The sequence below is a fragment of the Falco naumanni genome, chromosome 15 (assembly GCF_017639655.2).
Source record: "Falco naumanni isolate bFalNau1 chromosome 15, bFalNau1.pat, whole genome shotgun sequence".
Classification (NCBI taxonomy): domain Eukaryota; kingdom Metazoa; phylum Chordata; class Aves; order Falconiformes; family Falconidae; genus Falco; species Falco naumanni.
In genome coordinates this window covers 6,544,141-6,562,733 of record NC_054068.1, presented here as the reverse complement: position 1 = coordinate 6,562,733, position 18,593 = coordinate 6,544,141, and the positions used below count along the sequence as shown (strand labels likewise).

At 44.5% G+C, this 18,593-nt stretch overlaps 1 long non-coding RNA gene across 4 annotated transcripts; it reads left to right on the top strand.

The window, feature by feature from the left end:
- Window positions 1-217: 217 nt before the first annotated feature.
- On the top strand, window positions 218-17,910 carry LOC121097986. Of its 4 annotated transcripts, none has more exons than XR_005831141.1 (4): window positions 218-615; window positions 3,387-3,527; window positions 3,665-16,604; window positions 17,743-17,910. It is a non-coding gene; the product is annotated as an uncharacterized LOC121097986 (long non-coding RNA). The 4 variants fall into 4 exon arrangements; XR_005831143.1 differs by lacking the exon at window positions 218-615 and adding an exon at window positions 704-2,478; XR_005831142.1 differs by lacking the exon at window positions 218-615 and having other exon boundaries at window positions 704-3,527; window positions 3,665-16,282; window positions 16,490-16,604.
- The last annotated feature ends 683 nt before the right edge of the window (window positions 17,911-18,593 follow it).

Here is an 18,593-nt window from a genome sequence, read left to right as displayed (position 1 = left end):
CCGCGCTCCCGGGCGGGCGGCTGCGGACGGGCCGCTCCCCCCTGCCCGCTCCGCGCCGCTCCGCGCCGGGGCCCCGGCAGCCGCGCTGCCCGCTGCCGTGCGCGCCTCCGGCCGTGCGCGCCCTGCCCCGGGGCGGCCTGCCGGCTGCTGCCCCGCCGGGGCGGGGGCGCGGGGAGCTCCTGCGGCCGGGCGGAGCGGCAGCGGCGGGCGCCTGGCGGGGACCCGGCAGCGCGGCGCCGCCTCCGGGGCCGGCAGCGGGTACCTGCCCCGCTCCCCCGCGGCGGGGCTGTCGCTCAGCCGGGGGGGTTCTGCGGGGACGGGGCATCGGTGCCTCCGCGGTCCCCCCGCCCCCGCCGAGAGGTGCGAAAGCCCTGCAAGTTTGCCAGCCCCGCGGCCGCCCCCCGCCGCACTTGGCCTGCTGGCCCGGACTAATTAATCTAATACATTTAGAACTAATTGTATTTACTTTAGCCTCCCCTCGCGCTCCCCCCCCCCCCCCCCCCCCGGGGGGGGGATGGGGCCGGCCGGGGGGGCCGCGGCAGCGGCGAGCGGGCAGGACGCGGAGCGGCGGAGCGGCTCGGTTTAAACCTCGACAGCGCCATCTCTCGTCGAAAGGTCAGTGCCGAGGCGGGCCCGGCCGGCGCGGAGCCGCGGGAGCCGGGCCGGGCCGGGCCGCGCCGTCGGGGCAGCGGGCACCCCCGTAGCGGCAGCGCTCGCCGGCCGGCCCCGGCTCGGCTCGGCCCGGCCCGGTGCAGCCGCGACCCCCCCGCCGCGGGCCGGGAAACCCGCCGCCTCCGGGGCTGCCAGGCTCGATTTTCTGACCGGGCTTTATGGGAATATCGATAGAATTAAAGTTACTTGTAATTCCGTGATAAATGAGATGTCTCTAGTAAGTAAGATTAAGTGCAGTGCTATAAAGTTGTTTATCTGAAAAGTAATTCTCAGAAACCTGACTTCTGACACTCGGTCATATATTAAACCAGCTTCTTGAACATTGTACTTCAAATCCTGCCTTCTCCCCTCGCCCGCTCCCTTCCCCGCCGAGGTCGCTGTGTATAACCGTGCGCAGGTATCGCTCCGTAGGTGCGGGCCAGCCTCTGGGTAATTTTTCACCGACCGTGAAAATCATCATTTGCAATAGCCAAAGAATCTCTGCTTAGGAAATAGTACTTGGCTAGTGGATTTTACGAACGGATAACATCTTCTGACTATGCCATTATCAGTACGAGTGCCAGGACTAACATCTGAAAGTCATACAGCATGTACTGTTCCTGGCAGCTAAAACCAGTAGGGCATACTGCAAATTTAGGAAGATAACTACATCTAGAAACAATCATCAAGGCGATTCTGCAAAGCTAAGCATTGCTACCGACATCACTAACAAAAGTAAAAGGCAGTTCTGCACGGTCCCAAAACACACCCGCACGCACACAGCCGGGGATGTCTGCTAGCTTTATCTCACAGATTGTGACTCTCGACAAAGTTAATATCACTTAACTGCTCGGGCTGGCTTTCCTATTTCTTCTCATGCTGGCATCAACAAAACTTCCAGGCTCATGGCATAAATCCCCCCCCGGGACAGTCCAATTCCCTGTATTTGTTTTTTCCCTGAGCAAGATGGATGCGGTACTGTAGATCACTTAACGTGCTCACCTATGAGAGACATAAAATGTGTGCTAATATTTTTAAATGAAAAGGTTATTGCTTTTCAGAATGTACAATTGTAGTATTTCACTTGCCCGTTTGATAGATGGCCGTGGAAATGTGGCTCCAGCCCCATGAAATAGTTCGTTTGGACGTGAGGATTCAAAGTGCTACATTTGCAAACAAGTAAATTTCCTGAGCAAACTCTGAACCCTAGACAAAGAGTAGGAAATTGTGTGAGCTAATGGGGACTGTCTCTTAATTGATACCAATGTAAGCAAGTGCTGCAAATTAATTGAAGCTCGGACCTACCAGAACAGCAAGTAAAATTATTAGTTGTACAATATTGTTCTTGTGGGATTGTTGCATAGAACTGCTGCACCGAAATGTCTCTGCTGTTCAGCACAGCAGAGAAAAAAAGATTATTAGCAATTTTTGGATAACCTTCAGAAGCTACATTCTCCTCCCTACGCTATATAATTCTCATTTTAGTAGTATTTTTCCTTATTGTTTGGCTATTCACAATGGGTGTCTAAACATTTACAGTCCTCTATTAACAGTGTTTCTTCCATAACAATCACACACTTTCATTTCAATTAGAGCTATTCAGTCTCCGGTTTTTCCACAATTATCGCAGGCCAATTCCCCCAGACTGCTCCCTTTCCCCAGCACTGTAGCAATCCTGCCCTGAGCCAGGCAGAGGGAAAACTCCGGCGTCCCTCTCATTGCCTTTTGCTCCGGTTTCTTTTTAAACATCTCTGTTTGGCGACGTAATGTGGAGCCCTGCTCGCTCCCGCTTTGCTGCTGACCTGGTTCACAAGCCTCCAGACGAAGGTATATTTCTCGTGGGAGAGGGTTCTGACAAACCGCGCAGGGGGACGTGAAACATTAACTCCGAACACAGGCGGGTTGCTCTGCACTGGGGCGAGCACGCCAGCAGCATGTGCAAGAACTTCCATCGCTGGGGTGTGCGTGTGTGCGTGCGTGTGTGTCTAACACAGAAGATTTAGCAGAAGCCAGCATGCAGGTTATGAGTTATATGGACTCAGAGTGTAATTTGTTATAAGTTAAACACGCATCAAGACCAACACATTAAGTACAGTTACTGCTCCTTTTGTTTATCCAGTGTCTTATTTTATGGTGCAGAACTAAACAGTGTCCGCTGAATTTAACTATGAAACCAGCCAAATTGATTTCAGAAAGACTTCTTCGGAGTAACAGAGTGATAAGGCATAAACTGCTCCTAGGTGCAGTGCTAGATAAATCCTTTTAACAGTCTTCAGATCAGTTAACAGGGTAAGTAAATCACATATCACTGTTAGCAGATTTATGGGAGAGAATTAATAGAATCAGACGAGATAATCTGGTAGGGATAAAATTGCTGAGGAAACAGTCCTGCCTTACAGTGGAGGGTATGGAACAACAGTCTGATTACTGGGAGTCGTTATGGATTGGTGAATTATGAGCAAAACCATCATAAGAGTAATTCAGTATTTATTAATTCTTTTCTCTTTAAACAGCTCACAGACGCAAATAAAAGCCTCTGTCTCTTTGAAGACACATTCTTTATATATTTTTATTGGATGTAATTTACTATTTGCATTACCTGTATTTACTTCATAATTGAACATTTTGCATTCAAATTTATGTAATGCGTTATGCTTGAGAATATATTTCTCCCTTATTAGCATAAATAGTCACTTACCTCATGAATTACTAACAAAGTTTATCTGAAAATATAGGTATATTTTTAATTGAGTGGAACACAAACATATGCACAATAAATTTGGATTTGCCAGTAGTGTTGCTGAAACACAGAACAACCCTGTACCAGAGAAGAGGGGAAAGGAGCTGCAGCGAAGAAGCAGAATCAACTGCGACGTGTATGTATGCAAGAATAATTTCTTCCGTCAATGTTTTGTTTATTTTTAATAAAGGATGAGTGACTCAAAGGTTTACTTTAGGAGGCACAGATGAAAAAGGATCTCCACAGTGAATGTCTTCTCTCTGTTCCCCCCAGTACTTCCCGATGGACCCGGCTCACCGAGGCTGTGCCAGTGCAGTCTTTGCTCCGGCTGAGTTCCTGCTGACCTGCTGCACACCATGAATGTATGCTGCTCGAAACTCACTTCCCCAAGCACTCCTCTTTCCCCTAATCCCGTTTTTATGCTTGGCTTTGAATCCAAATAATCGATATAATTTAGGCCCATTCTGCAGTATTAACACAACCTTACTTATGCAGAGAGACCCCCAGCCCTATTGACTTCAGGACTGCTGGACTGAGTCCTTGATCCCGCTGAAACCAATAACAAAACTTGCATTGATTTCAGTGGAAGCAGGATTGGGTCCTTAAGGTGAGCAATTTGTTTCTGTCAGAGAGCTGGTGTGACAAAAAATGAAAGACATCGGCGGATCTGATGGCAGGAAATCAGGTCTGCTCCCAAAATTCAAAGGCAAAAATTCCCAGTTAACCTGTGGTGTATCCCCTTTACGCTCAGGTTTTCTCATCATGATACTGTGTGCTAGGTTGCCTGTATATTTTGTCTGGATGCATAAAGCCAGTCCTCCCGGGAGCATTCAAATGAGCACATCTATAAATGTAGCGCGGCAAAATGAGCTACTTTTGCCACTCTCGCTTTTCCCGAGCCTGGTACAATCCATTTCTGTGACGACAGTTTTCTGCCCCGTACGCATCTGATACTGCTCTTTTATTTTAAGGCTGAGAAAATCTTCCCTTTAAACTCACGCTGAGCATCAAATTGGACTCCACTTGCAGCTGAATATCTTGGCTGTCTCTTCCTTTCCTCCATCAGCTCCAGTATATTTTATGTAGAATTCTCTCTCTTAATGAAACTTGCTTCTCCTCTCTCTTCACTTTCCAGTTTTGCATGAGCATTACCGAATCCACCAGACTCACCGCATTTCACAACAGTGCAAAAGGAGAGGGGAAAAAATATTTTCTTTTCCTATGCAGTCTCCTATTTGGCCATTCTGCACAGACCCTAAATACACAACCTCTGTGCATTTGTATGTAAACTTGCTGTTGCTAAAGCAGAAAAAAGTAGTTTGAAAAGGCAGGCTTAAACACACACCTTGGTTGCTTTTGTGCCACACCTGAGAGGGCTTGTGTTTTAGCTCTCAGACTCGCTGAGGTGTAAGCAGCTGCTTCAATTTTTTTCCCCTGCAAGCACCCAACAGTCACTATATGGAAGCCGCAGCATCGGTGCTACCCCTGACCGTGTGAGTTTGCTCTGTGCACCCTGAGTTCGAATGAAGGGATGGCTTTTTAGCATTCAGAGTATTTTTACTGCTTGCTTATAACATTCATAAAATGCTAGAAACGTCCTGAATAACTTTGCACAACCCAGAAACGATTTCTCCATCTGAAGGGAAGACAGCACAGAGGTGCAACTGAAAAGCTGCAAGTGACTCTAGGACGTAGCTAAAGGTTGGTGTTACAAGAGTTGTACTGTGCTTGTTTCATGATACATGTCCTAGTTTATTAATTTTCATGAATGGCTTTGCCTAAATGTAAAAATCAATGAAGACATTTTGATGCTAAAAAATCTATTTCTCCAGAAGAAGTAAAAACTGAAATTGCAATAAAGATGTTTGTCAAGCTTTACGGTGGAATTTATCATCTATAACTTGGATGATCATGTTCAGTTATGTAAGGTGGTGTTTGCTCTGAAATTAGCTGAAGTGGGTAACCGGAGAGCCAGGTAAAAACTCGTGCACAAATTAACCTGAAAACTCTACAGGAGCGGAAAACTAGTATTAGTTAAGGGAAGAGAACAAAGCAATTACGTTAATGTTACGTATCTGAGCTGTCCTGATAATGTCCTGCGATATGCCCACTGCATTTGTATCTATTTCAGTTCCAAAAAAGCATTGCTGCTTTTCTCCCTTCTGCTCTGCATTCAGCTGTTTCAACAGTAAGGAACGGTTGCAGTGGCAGCATGAAAAAAAAAGTGAATTTTATATGCTGTCTTTGTTAAAGTCAACCATTAGTAAATGGCGAGGAGGGCATGGGTCTGACCTGATGCTTTGACGTGTAGCTGTGAAGGTTGAGTCGGTCTTTATTATAAAGTTACGAACTTTAGTACGTTTTACACAAATCTGTGATTTAACGTCTTGAAGTCCGAGATGGCACAGACTCATTAATTTTGGGTGATAAACTGCACTGCGTGCGATGGGCTGAGTGCCATGCTCTGGGCTTACTCATTGTAAACAGTAAAATACGATAACTGCTGAAAGTAACTGATGGGGTCTTTAGCAACACGAGGTTCTTGGCTTACATGACCGAAGAAGGTTCATTACAACAGAGGAGGGCTGGCGTCGCCCCCCCCCCCCCGGCTGCCGCAGCTCCCCGTGCGGGGACGGAGGTGCACGGGGCAGCCAGTTCCAAGCGGCAGCTTTTCCCCTCGCCACACGGAGAGGTGCAAGGGGAGAGGGATCAGGTCAGAAAGGCTTTGCATGGCAGCAGTAAGGAGAGACGCTTAAAGCAAAGCTGGACGGAGGGCTGATGACCGCGGCACGGATGAAAAGGGAGCTCCCAGCCCTGCGCCCCAGGGCAGGACCTCTGGTACTCTGTCCGTCCACCTCTGGAGTGGGCAGAGCACTTGCCCGCACGCCAAAGGTGCCTCAGACACGAGGAGAGCCGTAGGATGAAAGGTGGTTGTGAGCGCAACATATTATAAATCAAAACCCCAGATGAGCTGTACCTATAGGAGCACGTAAGGATCTTAGGTTACCTCCAACCTTTAATTATCTGCCTGGATCTGGCCTAACCTGCTTATCTCCTGAGCGTTACTCACCGAGCTCTGGCAGGAGGGGGTGTCAATGAAGACGGGACAGGTTTGGAGCCCACACCTTCGCCAGCTGAACTGGCAGGAGCTGAGGCTTAATCATGGGCAGAGACGGGGAGGGGGTGGGGTGGGGGTGTTTCCCCTTTCCCAGCCTGCCCCTCCGTAACGCATCCAGCTGATTACATCTGTCCTCTCCAGCCAAGGCGAGCTAACTCCCCTCCCCGCCTTTCCCCCCCCCCCCCCCAATTCCCCAAATCCAACATCCCAGCTCCACCTATGGTTAACGACGCCAGGTTTGATATCTGTGGCAGAAGCTTGGCTGCTGGAGCCGTCGTCTTGACTATGGAGATATAGCAGCATCTGTCAGAAAATCTATGTGAAAACAGTACCGGTGCCAGCGAATGGAAACTGTGGCTTTCTAATCAGCTACATTTGATTTGGTTTGATATATTTAACTTCTCCTTTTTTTCTCTCGCTATTGGCAAATGTGTTATTCTTCCACAGAAATGAAAACAACCTGCAATTTACTGGATTGCTTTACAGAGTCTTGGTGCAAAGGAATGTATGTCATGATGACATCTGATATCTTTCAGTGTCATTAATTGTCTTCACCAAGCGAGGGATGGAAAGTCTTATACCCCATTTTTCCCCCTCCTACTCCATCAGAATTAGTTCACTGTTACGGGAGTGCTGGGCAGACCCGGTTCAGATTTGTCTCCATCCGGAGTCTGGGTCATTCAGAAACTCTAATCCTTAACTAAAAGGAAATGATAAAAATACCCATGAAATTAATTTTCACACCTGCAGTTGGAATTAATAATGGCAACCAGAGTGGCATCCTATTTCAGCTCCCTTGAGGTGACTAACAGTCCTGGTCGTTAATATAATCCCAACCACCAGAGGAATTCACTGTCTGAGGGATCTACCATGAAAAACAAATGATCCCCAGAGCTATGCCTGCACAATGGAAAATGGCTTTAGTCATGTATTAGTCATTTTATCACAAGATTGTATTTTTACACTGGGAGGTTTGCACTCTGATATTAAAAGAGAACAGAACAGAACAACAGCATTTGACTTGGTAATTTGCACACAGGGTTTGATTACGTTTGAGCTTCCTTGCTTTAGAAGGATGTGTGTAAATGACTAAGAGCAATAAATGAAGTCTTCTAAGTGTGAGGCTTTCTCATGCAAAGTTCACATGCATTTATTACTGTCTGTGCTTAGCAGCGGTCCTGCATATATCTGTGGGTGATGCTTGTACTTCATCTTGATAAGGGAGTGGTCTATTGCTAAAATGATGCTTGAATTTTCCCCCAATTCTGCTTTTCTCCCTTAATTGCAAGGGATGAAATGTGTCAAGTGTCTGCTTCACTCGGCTGGGAATCACAGTACTGCCTCTGCAATTTCCCAGCCTTCAAAGATGACATGCAGCTAGCAAACTATAAAGCTAAGCGACTGCACGGTGGCTCTGAACTGCCTTCAAAAGGCATTTGCTTCTAGCGGTGCAGCAGCATTAGTACTTCAAGCAGGGCACGGAATAGGTGTGCACTCGAATCCTTTTGCAGAACCGCCTTTCAGAAGGAATTTCTCTAATTATGTTTGTTTAATCCTGCCCTAATGGCCACACACAATATGCTCCAAGTGTCTGAAATGTAACTACCAGCTTCAGCTTTATTCTCTTCCGCTCTCAAGACCAGCTTGGCTCGTGAAAAGCAAAAAGCTACTGCCCGTGCCCCAGGAGCCATCTGCACAGGGTGCGGGCACGTTTCTACAACTACTTGCATTCATAACAAAGAGAAGGTGGTCTGTTGCCTCTGCTTAATATAAAGCCTGAGATGTTCTTTAAGACAGTACACACCTAACGTGCTTGCTGCATTTATTGTTCTGGGAAACCGTAATAACCTCGTGGTGCTACCGGAGAGGTCTTCCCGTACCTGGGGTTGTTTAGTTCCATGTTTACTGTGTTGTACAAAGGGACTTAAGGTTCTTTAGCAATGGTGGATGTTACTTATTTGCACAGCACAGAATTAAACAGAGAGAGAGAGATAGAGATACAGGCTTGTCTCTCTGAGATTTCAGCCACAGCTTTTTTCTCTCTATTTAGAGCATTTCCTAGGATCAGTTACTGTGAATGTAGCTTGCATTATTCCCTGTGGAGTAGGAGACAGGTAGGGCAGTTTCTGTCTTTATTCTTTCTGTCCCCTCTACAGATTTACACCTTTTATAGCTGTTAAGGTAACTACCGAACTACTTAGAGACTGGCCTCGTGTAGTGGCAGGCTAGCACTTTCTGGTGTTAGTTTAGCCCCAGCAGGTTTAGATTCCATCCCCTGCAGTCTCTTCTAACAGGGATTTATTTTTTTATCTGCCTGAAATTCAAGGTTCAGCCTGAAGTTGATTCCAGCAGCACTTGGCTATGTTCTTTTGCAAGTGACGATCCAAAATCAAGCACTAGGAGCCACTAATAAGAGCAGTGATACACTGTAAGGGTTTCCAGACGACTCAAATTGCCTACTATTAGTAAATCTATCCTTGCAAATTTAAAGGAAAGATATCCATCATGCCACATTATTCTGCAAATATAGCTGGGAATGCAAGGCTGGCTGTAGCTGGATGGGCACTGTCACAGCGAAGAATCGGGACAGCGACACCTCCGTATCACCAAAATTAAACAGGTCAGTGCAAAAAGGCACACTTAACTCCTCAAAGGTCATGTGGCACCTTCAGTCGTATGGGTCGAGCTACCACACCACACGTGAACTCTGATATCTGGTCTCTCCACTGCTACATAACATTCCTGGTATTGGAAAAAAAAAAAAAAAATGCACCACCATGTCAACTCACTCCAGCAGCTGCCAGCCACAAAGATTAATTTTTAACCTTCTTTTCATTTTCCAGGGCTAAGGCAGATGAGTAAACGCTTCACACCAAGCCTCATCAGCTGGGCAAACTGCTGTTAGATCCGTGGAGGTGACAGTTCCTTGGGATCTGCCTTTTTGTTTCCCTGGAGCACCCCTCTTGGGAGACAATTTTTCTGTCTCTGTAGAAATGTCATTCTGACTTCTAGCCAGAAGCCCAGCACGAATTCCTGCGATGCCTATTTGCAGCAAAGGTGCTGTGAAGCTGCAGTTACCATAGCAGGGTAGGGCTGCTACAGGATTTCCTCATGGAAAAAAAGTTCAGTTTTAGGCTTCTTGTGGCTTCTCTGAAAGATAACTAAACTTCACATACATCACTATCTGGAACTTGATCTTGGGGTCAGAAGTACAAGCATGTAAAGAGTCTGAATAAGCAGGAATGAGTCGTAACCCCCCCCTCGCTATCGTCCCTATCACCTGCTTTTAACAATACCCAGGTTTAGAGACAGTCATCCTCCTTCTTTAGACTCGGGTGGCAGCTGGCAGGGTTAGAAATAGGGCTTCCAAACAGAACCATTAGCTTCTTCATCATTTTAAACATAGAATTGTGGTTCACTTTCCTGCCTGGTAGTCCTGCAGACCCAGGCTGAGAGTCTGAAAGCCAAGAGCCCCTACCACTGCCCCCAGACTGAAAGGCTGATGACTAGAACTTAGCCCATAACTATCTTCTATTAGCAGATAACTGTTTATTGATGCCACACAAGAATTTTGCCTCAGCTGAGGCCAAATAAAAGCAGAGGAAGTTTTCAGCATTTGGCCCTTCATTTGGGAATTTCAACTAATAACTCTCCGTCCTTCCTCTGTTTCACAAGTCCCCTAACTAATATACTGGGATGAGTGAAAATATTGCTATGACTCATAATCAGAACTGCAAAGTCCAAATCCAAACTTCTTTAGAGGCTTGGAGTGGTTGGAGCAAGGGCAAAATTACAAAAAATGAAGACGAGACGTGGGACGCTTGCTCTGAGGAGGGAACACCCACAGCATATCAATGCTTTTCAGCATCAGCAGCCAGGTAGTAGTAAACAGACGCAAGAAATGTGCTTGGTACATCAGTCTTTCTGGTTAGTAGCAATTTTCATCACTATGCTTCCGAATTAATAGGATAGAAAAATAATGTTGCAGTATACAGGCTCATGTACAGCTATGGCTCTTGGCCTTACCAGAAAACCTAGAGGGATGGGGCATCAGTTAGGTGAAGAGGCTGCAGGACAAAACTAAGAGGAAATGAATCGTACCTGGTACTCTTAATGTTAGCTCATTTTAGGTAGTCTTTCCTCGTGGTTCCTACTGACAATTAACTATGTATTCCCAGAAAATATCAGAACTGGTTAGAAGGAAACCTGTCATCTGATTCCCTTTGGCTGTCAATCCCACATGAAACATATGCTACAGAGGTTTAATGAAGCTTTTCCATCAGGACAAAATACAGACTGTCCTAAGTCCCTCCTGCATGGCAGAAGAGCAGCACTGGCTTTCCTTTCCTGCGTGTCCACTCATGTGCAATTCAGGGACTTCATGGTAAACACAACATCTGTAACGCAAAACAATTAAAGTCATTCCCACCACAGCTGAGCTTGGCTTAGCTATGAACAGTGTGCGGTGAATGTTGTATCAAGACTGTGATGATCTGACGATTTTAGGAATGAACCTTTCAAAGAAGAGAAGACATTGATACAAAATTGAGGTGCCACAGAAAAGGCCAGATGTTCAACTTTTAGGTCTTTATAGGGCATGCAAATTTTTTTCTCATGACTGAATGTGCATATTACCCATTGATGTGATCACTTATGCATCCAGCTCATCATCTGAATAGGCAAATATCTTCTGCAGCAACCATACTCAGAATTTAATGCAAAATTCATTCTTTTTGAAAATCAGTCCCTTAGAACACAATGGCAAATCATGCACGATGAAGTGATATGAAGAGAAATGCTGCATCCTTCTTCTGAGGTCTTTATTTCTTTTCTCTAGAAAAATGTCTCCACCTTCATGCTGAAAGCCACAATTATTATTTCTTCATATTCACACTGTGTTAGTGCTCCGTGGCTCACATCATTGATTGGGCTCCATTATGCTAAATTCTAGAATGCCCAAAGAGCTAAATATAAAGCAGGAGACAACAGATACAAAAATAGACACAGACCACAAGGTAACCATGAGCCACAGTAACACCCTGCAGTGGATTTGTCTTCCAAGGGACAGCTAAGCAGAGCTGGGGTGAGTCAGTACACGATGGGAGATCACAAAGGATGAAGGGTTAGTGGTGGTTCTCACATCACTGAATTACCACCATTAAAATAATTATCCTGCCTTGTGTTAGATGGCACAGCAGCTTTCCTGTAACCTGTGATTGAATGACATGCAAAAATGAGGGTTCTGATCCCTAATGATGAAATTACTTGTCCTTCTTTTTCTTTCTCTGTCTTTTTCTTTTAACAAAGGTAAAACTAGTCTCCCAGAAATAGCCAGTTCTTAGCTCTGCCATGGCATTTTGCCTTGCCTATCGTTTCCTGGCAGATCCAACTGCTACTGGGTTCCTCACTCTTTCCCTTTCCAACCACGCAATGTTTACAGTTATTGGGTTTGAACAAATGGAGCAAATTGAATTGTGGATGATACGTAATATAATATACATGAAATGCACTTTACATTTGTATATTGGCTTGTTAGCAGGCAGTACTGACCTTAACAAGAATTGCTTCGAATCCCATCTCCAGGCACCAGCATCTGTAAGTCTCTTTGGTACAGAAATATGCTTTCCATTCATATTATGACCCCCTGTATATAGCTGTTCTCTCATATGCAACGACAGATGTATGTAAGAAAAGATATGTAGGAAAGCAAACCTGCCATGATTATCAGTCTCTAAAATGAATGTTTACTCAGGAAGACAAAATACTCTTCCCCTCGCTAGGAAAACCCAAGCTATATTATGTACTCAAATAACATGCCTGTAGTTTTGGTGCCATAAAGCATAAATCATAATTTAGCCCTCTGCAAATAGCCTCTCTGCACTGCGCTGCTATGCCATGTTCCCCGAGGTCCACCTTCCTGGGAAGCAATGAGCAGAACCGGAGGAGGTGGTGAGAAGGACCACGGCGCTCCCAGGGCAGATCTTTGCCCCTGCCACCCCACATCAGTTCTGCAAGCATGAAACTGGTCGCAAACTGGGATGAAATCTGAATGCGTCTTTTCAGGTGATGTCAACGCCATGCTTGCTTCTCTCTCTCTCTTTTTTTTTTTTTTTTTTTTTTTTTTTTTTAAGGGGTTATAGGAGTTCTGGATCTCTGTCAGGTCTGTGATCCCTGGAGCAGAAGGGAAAAGGATTTTTAATGAAAACCAGCTTCAGTTGTGAATATTTAATACAGTGCCCAAGTGGTAACAGGATGATAAAGTTTTGATAGGTCTGGTATTGGCTTTTATTTTTTTAAGGGGGAACTCCTCTCTCACTAACGGAAAAAGCATTTTTAATGCCAACATCAATATAAAGTGCTGCTGGGACTTTTATATCATTTCAATATCAGGCCTGTGTTCAAGGAGCAAAAATAAATGCAGTGTTCACAACCATTTGATATTATAGCTGAATAGCTTTCAACAAGCTCTTACCATGTTTTCATGCACAGAGTATGATTTGGAGGTTGGGGGTGGAAAATGGGGGAACTGGAGGGGAGGGGAAGATTTTTGCTAATTTATAGGCGCTAGCTGAAATGTTTAAGGGCAATCTTACCAGGGTCATAACATGGTGCGTAGATTGGGTTATTTTGCAAATAGCAGAATTTCTTCTTTTTTTCCCCTCTCCTTTTTCTGGCAGCCTCAATAAATTTGTTTGATGCACTTTAAATGTTTAATTAAAACATTATGTTAGCACATTTACTATAAGTGATAAAAACACTTTGGAGGTGGTCTTAAAGCAATTGGTGGCTCTGAAATTGCTAGACATGCACTAGTAAATCAGATACCAAGTCCATAAATTGGAACGATTCTCTTTCAGGCCTGTGCCATTTCACAGATATTAAAGCTGCTTAATTTAATTCCTCAGTAATGTGGAATGTGTACAGCAGCTGATGTCACTTCTTCAGACTGATTGTTTAAGGTCATATAAACTCAGGCCTACAGAGCACAGGATAGAAATTCCCTCTTATATTAATACTGTTTATAATTCAGTTCTCCTTCAATCCCTTAATCAGAAGAGAAATGTTTATTGTGTGATATTGCTATAAAATAAGTAGGAATTGTAATGAGTATTTGAAAATGCGAAAGAAAAAATACACTAAGTCACAGCTACTGGTACCAACTGTCTCTTTTTTAAGTAGGTTTGTTCAACTTAAAAGGAAAACTTGTTTTTAATGCAAAGCAGTTACTTTTATATATGGGATGCCACTCTGTTTTGTAAAGTACGAAGTACAAAGGAGAAGTCAAAGCTACTGTCAACTATTCCTTGCAAATGACTTTGTTCCTCAGCCAGTAACACCACCCCATATTCACCAGATGAAATCTATACCTAACTGAAGTCAATGGGAGTTTTGCTGCTTCCTCCCATTAGAAGGGCTCATGCTTTTAGGAATTGCATAGGTAGCATCTTTCACAATATGCAAGGGCTAGCATCTGCTGCTCGACTGCTGTTTTAATACCTGCATTCAAAACACAATAGTAATAAAAGCTTCAGAATAAAGTATTACGATTGGCTTCTTTGCCTACGTTGGAAATCTTTACTGAATCAAATTAATACGGAATATAAATATCACAATTAGATTTCACTAAGATGAGCAAATAATGAATCTTTCTTCTTCAGCTAAGAAAGTAGATTTTCTGGAGAAATCTCTGAGTCAGCATTTCTTGCAAGATGAACCTTTTTCCCCTTCCCCCAACAATGTCAATAGCTGAGAAGTCAATGATTTCCAAGGATGTCACGGATAACTTGCAATAGGAAAGGTAAAAGTTCACTCATTTTGATGTGTACATAACCTATTTCAGTCATCTTTAACAATATGTAACATGAAATTCTTAGCATGGAAAACTTGACTAAATGTCATGTCCCCTACCCATAAAAAAAGCTGTGTGACAAGTTTGTCCCAGGATGCACAAGAAACATTATCTCTGTTAAAGGCTTGGCTCTGGAGCTCTTCATGAAGAGCTCTGCTGTGGGAGCCACTGGGTAGACGGTTCCTTGACACGAGGGTTGCCAGGGCTGTGGACACTTCTTCTTATTCCCTGCAGAATCTAGGATCGTGGAGCCCCGGCTCGTGGCTGAGATCAATGCCGTGCAAGGGCTAAAGCAGCGGTGTACAGCACATGATGCTGGTGATGTCAGAGAAGCATGCTGGTGAAAATGATACTGTCATCTTCAGTGTGTTTTTAATTCATATCTGCTCTCTTTCCTGATGAAACCACGTTTTTGCCACCAGCATGAGGTAGAATGGATTTTTATCTCTCATGCATCAACAGAGTTATCAGCACGTTTTAATTACACTGTGTTGTGAGAAGCAGCAAGAGCACAGCTGGATTTTCCGATTCCAGATCTAAGGTGTCTGCGAGGCAGACATTTAAGAAAATAACTAGAAACTGAGGCTCATTAGACCATGTAGCATTTAAACTAGGGCTGAATTTGTCTCATGAACTCTGTCCTCTGTGGTCAAATTCCAACTGCATGTCTGCCTGCCCTACTATTAATCACTTTTTGGATTAAAAGGCAAAATCACCTCTCCAACATTCTTAAGCAAATGTGGGGTTTTTTTCCATAAACAAACAAAGAAATCAAAACTATTTGTCTTAACTTGTTGATTTGTCCAAGTTATCTCATCCCAGATCTAATGGCTGTCCCAAATTTTAACAGGAAAAATTCTCTGCAACAGCTGCACCTCTTTTAAGGCTATAATTTTCTTCAGTCTTATGTTGTACTGGTTGCAGTCTTTAATGGTTAAAAAGAGTAGCAAAGAAGTAAAGCCTGGGCAAGCTCACCCACCTTCACCCGGACTAATCTAGATTCTCCTGACTGTCAAGAGAAACAGAGAAACCAACTGTTGCCATACATAGCGAGACCTTCATTAATAAACTCTGACAAAACCCTGTCAAGCATCACAGTCATTTCAGCAGAGATGAATAATGTGTACCCGAGTCATTTTCCAAGGAAATTAACTGGGTGCACCGGAGTAATTTTTGTCACCATTTCTGAAAGGAAGAATACTCGTTTCTGTATTTGTGATAAAGATTGTTCACAACTGAAAAAAAACAAAACCAAAAAACCCCAAACAAATACACAGATTTTGGCCAATTCGAGTTTGATCATCATGCTTTGTAGAAAGAAAAAAACCCCAAACATTCAACATCAAATATCAGTGCAACCAGAGTTTTGAAGTACCTATATTGGAGAAATAGCACGAGGTGTGTTCATAAATGCAGAAAATCATTCCTAGCTACTGTGAATTTTGAAAATTCAGACCCTTCTTCATATTTGTCATAGGTTAAAATGCTCCACTCAAGCATCCATATTTATATATAACTGAGCAGATCAGTCCTCAAGGTAAGCTCAAGGCCCTCAGGATTTTTTTCCTCTTTTTTTTTTTTTTTTTTTTTTTTTTTTTTTGTGGAAAACTACATTTTTAAACAGTTTTGATGTTTCCTACTATAGTTTGTGACAGGGCTATTTCACCATTCACTAACGTGGGCTGCGGTGTCATCACAAAGTCCCTAACACTGTGTCAGTGTGAGTCTATGGAGAAGACATCAAGATGTCAGCATATTCCGAAAGGGGAAAGGGTGTCAGTGCAAGTCTACAGAGACACAGTGGTATGCAAAGGGGAAGAAAAATGAAATGGTATCTGTGATTGTACAACACTGCCAGACAAAGACACGCTCATCCCAGAGGCCTTTTAAGCAGCGTGTGCAGTATTCACGAGGAAGCAACCAGGTAATTGTGCTGTTTTCAAATATTAAGGAAATTTTAGATCTAAGTAACTCTTCTGTGCTGAAATACCTCATCTATAACCAGAAGTCTCATAGTAGTAAGAGCAGGTGACTGGAAAATCATACAGTAGTCTGTGTCAAATAAGAAGATGGATGAAGAGCCTATGGGGATGTGCATTGCTGTCCTCCTAACCACTCTTTCCATGCACAGGAACACCTTGGGAGGTTTCCTTCTTGCCTTTTCCTGGTCAGTGGAGGGTGCAGCACCCTCCTGAAGGGTCTGCACAACCTGTGGGCAGCTCAGAGCAGCAGCAAGCAACACCAAGGTGAGAATCTTCTCCTGTAACCAAAGGACCATACGTGCCACAGCATCGGCACACAAATAATGCTCGTGGCGCACGGTGGTACCAGCTGATTTCATGGAGTTGGTTTGAGTTCACTAAGTCAGAGCAAAAGGTTCATTCATGTTTAAGCAACTGGTCAAAGCCCTCAGGGAAGCACGGCTCCACCAGTCTCTGCAAGTGTTTGTCTTTCCTCACCCCAGCCATGTTTCATAAAATATTCAGCCCTGCAACTTCTCTTCCCACATGCAGCCTCTTCTCCCAGCTGTGCTGAGCACCGTTCTCGTTGTGTGAACGGAGCAGCTCCCCATCACCCCCTTTCCTGCATGCCCTTGGAAAGGACACCCCACCATTTCAGAAGTGTAGCTCTATAGTCTTGAGTTACATTTTTTTAGCCCAGACATCTGGAGCGTGTTACCGTAGGGGCCAGATTTGAGGAGTATCATCATTTTATGCTGCCTGAGGAGGGCAGAGGCTTCACATTACTGCAGTACAGATGAGCTCTAATTATTTTTTGCATGATTAGTGGATAGTGTAAAGGTGCATGTTAATGTGTGGTCCACCGAAGTCCTTCCTGACCCTCAGGAAGGAAGTTCCTCCACCAATATTTTTTGCATCAGGGTGAAACCAAGGTGAATGAATACAGACACATCCTTGCTGTGACTTGAATGGGGCCAGGTTTCCAGAAGCACTTCCATATTTTAGGAATGCAAGCTCCTGTTCTTCAAGAGTTCTTGAAGGTCAATTGTCTGATGTGATTGAGGCACCTAAAATCCAGAAAGCTTTAGGCCAGGGCAGCATTCGAAAGCACCCAGGTGCCACGCTTTTCCTGGTAGTGCCAATACTTGTCAAAACAAGGTGCTCTCTGCCCTCTCCCCAGCTGAAAAACGGGACTCTGGAGGCCCAGCCACATTACTGGGTATTGTGAAAATAAGAATAAAACCACTACAATATGTCTTACCGCATTCATTTATCAGTGCAAAATAGAAACCAACTGGAGTTCAGAACAGCAAAAGAGATGAAAGATGCAGTTGTCCTGACCTTGGGTGGCTGGGTGTTTCCCCCCTTTTGCTCTGCAGTGTGCTCTGTCTTTCTAATGGGGGGATTTTCGTCATTACCACAGGCAAGGTCAGCGTGTGCTGTCTCCTGGGCATGGAGCTGGGGCTGCTGCAGAGCGCAGCGGAGCCAAATCCACCACTGGTGCAACTCCACCAAAGCTCGCAGCCTTACAGAAGGGACTAATTTGGCCTTGTGTATTTTGAATAAATTGTTAACTCTTCTCGGCATGAAGAAGTGATTATTGAAAAGTTTGCCTCCACATACAAATGCAAATGACAGTCGAAGAACACGTGAATGTTAATCTTCCAAACCAAGTACGTAGACAAATGCTAGTCATTAGAAACATTTCCGTGCATTTATATTAGGCTGTCCTCTAAAAGACTTTTCAGACAAATATGTCATCAAGATATTCAAAACCATGTAATCTTATCCAAAGTTTCATCTATCAACAGTACAGTTTTCATCTCTCGCAGCTGTGTGTCAGAATGTGCAGGCAGATTAGCCAGCTGATAGCAAGGGGGGAAGGGAAAGAGGGGCTCTGTCATCATCAACAAATACTGCTGGGGAGAAGAGACTCTTGCTGTTGATTTTTAAAAAATCTCCCCAAGAACCCTTTCCATGTGGGGACGAAGGGGATGTTTGCAAAGACTTTCATTTTTTGGTGGGAGTTGGTGCTCGTCCCTGCTCAAAGCTCTCCTCCCCCCATTTCCCCTTCTCTGCAGAGTGTAAGTTCTCATAATTAAAAACAACCTGAGCACAATTGGGTGCCTGGTGTCTGTGGCAAAGCATGCCCCTCCATGGCAGATTAATTTGCCAGATTACTTGTGCCTTCACAGGCCCGGAAAGAACAAGATAAAGCCCAAATCCAGATGCTTCTGAACTCCAGCTGCACCCTTCATCCTCCTCAAAGGGCAG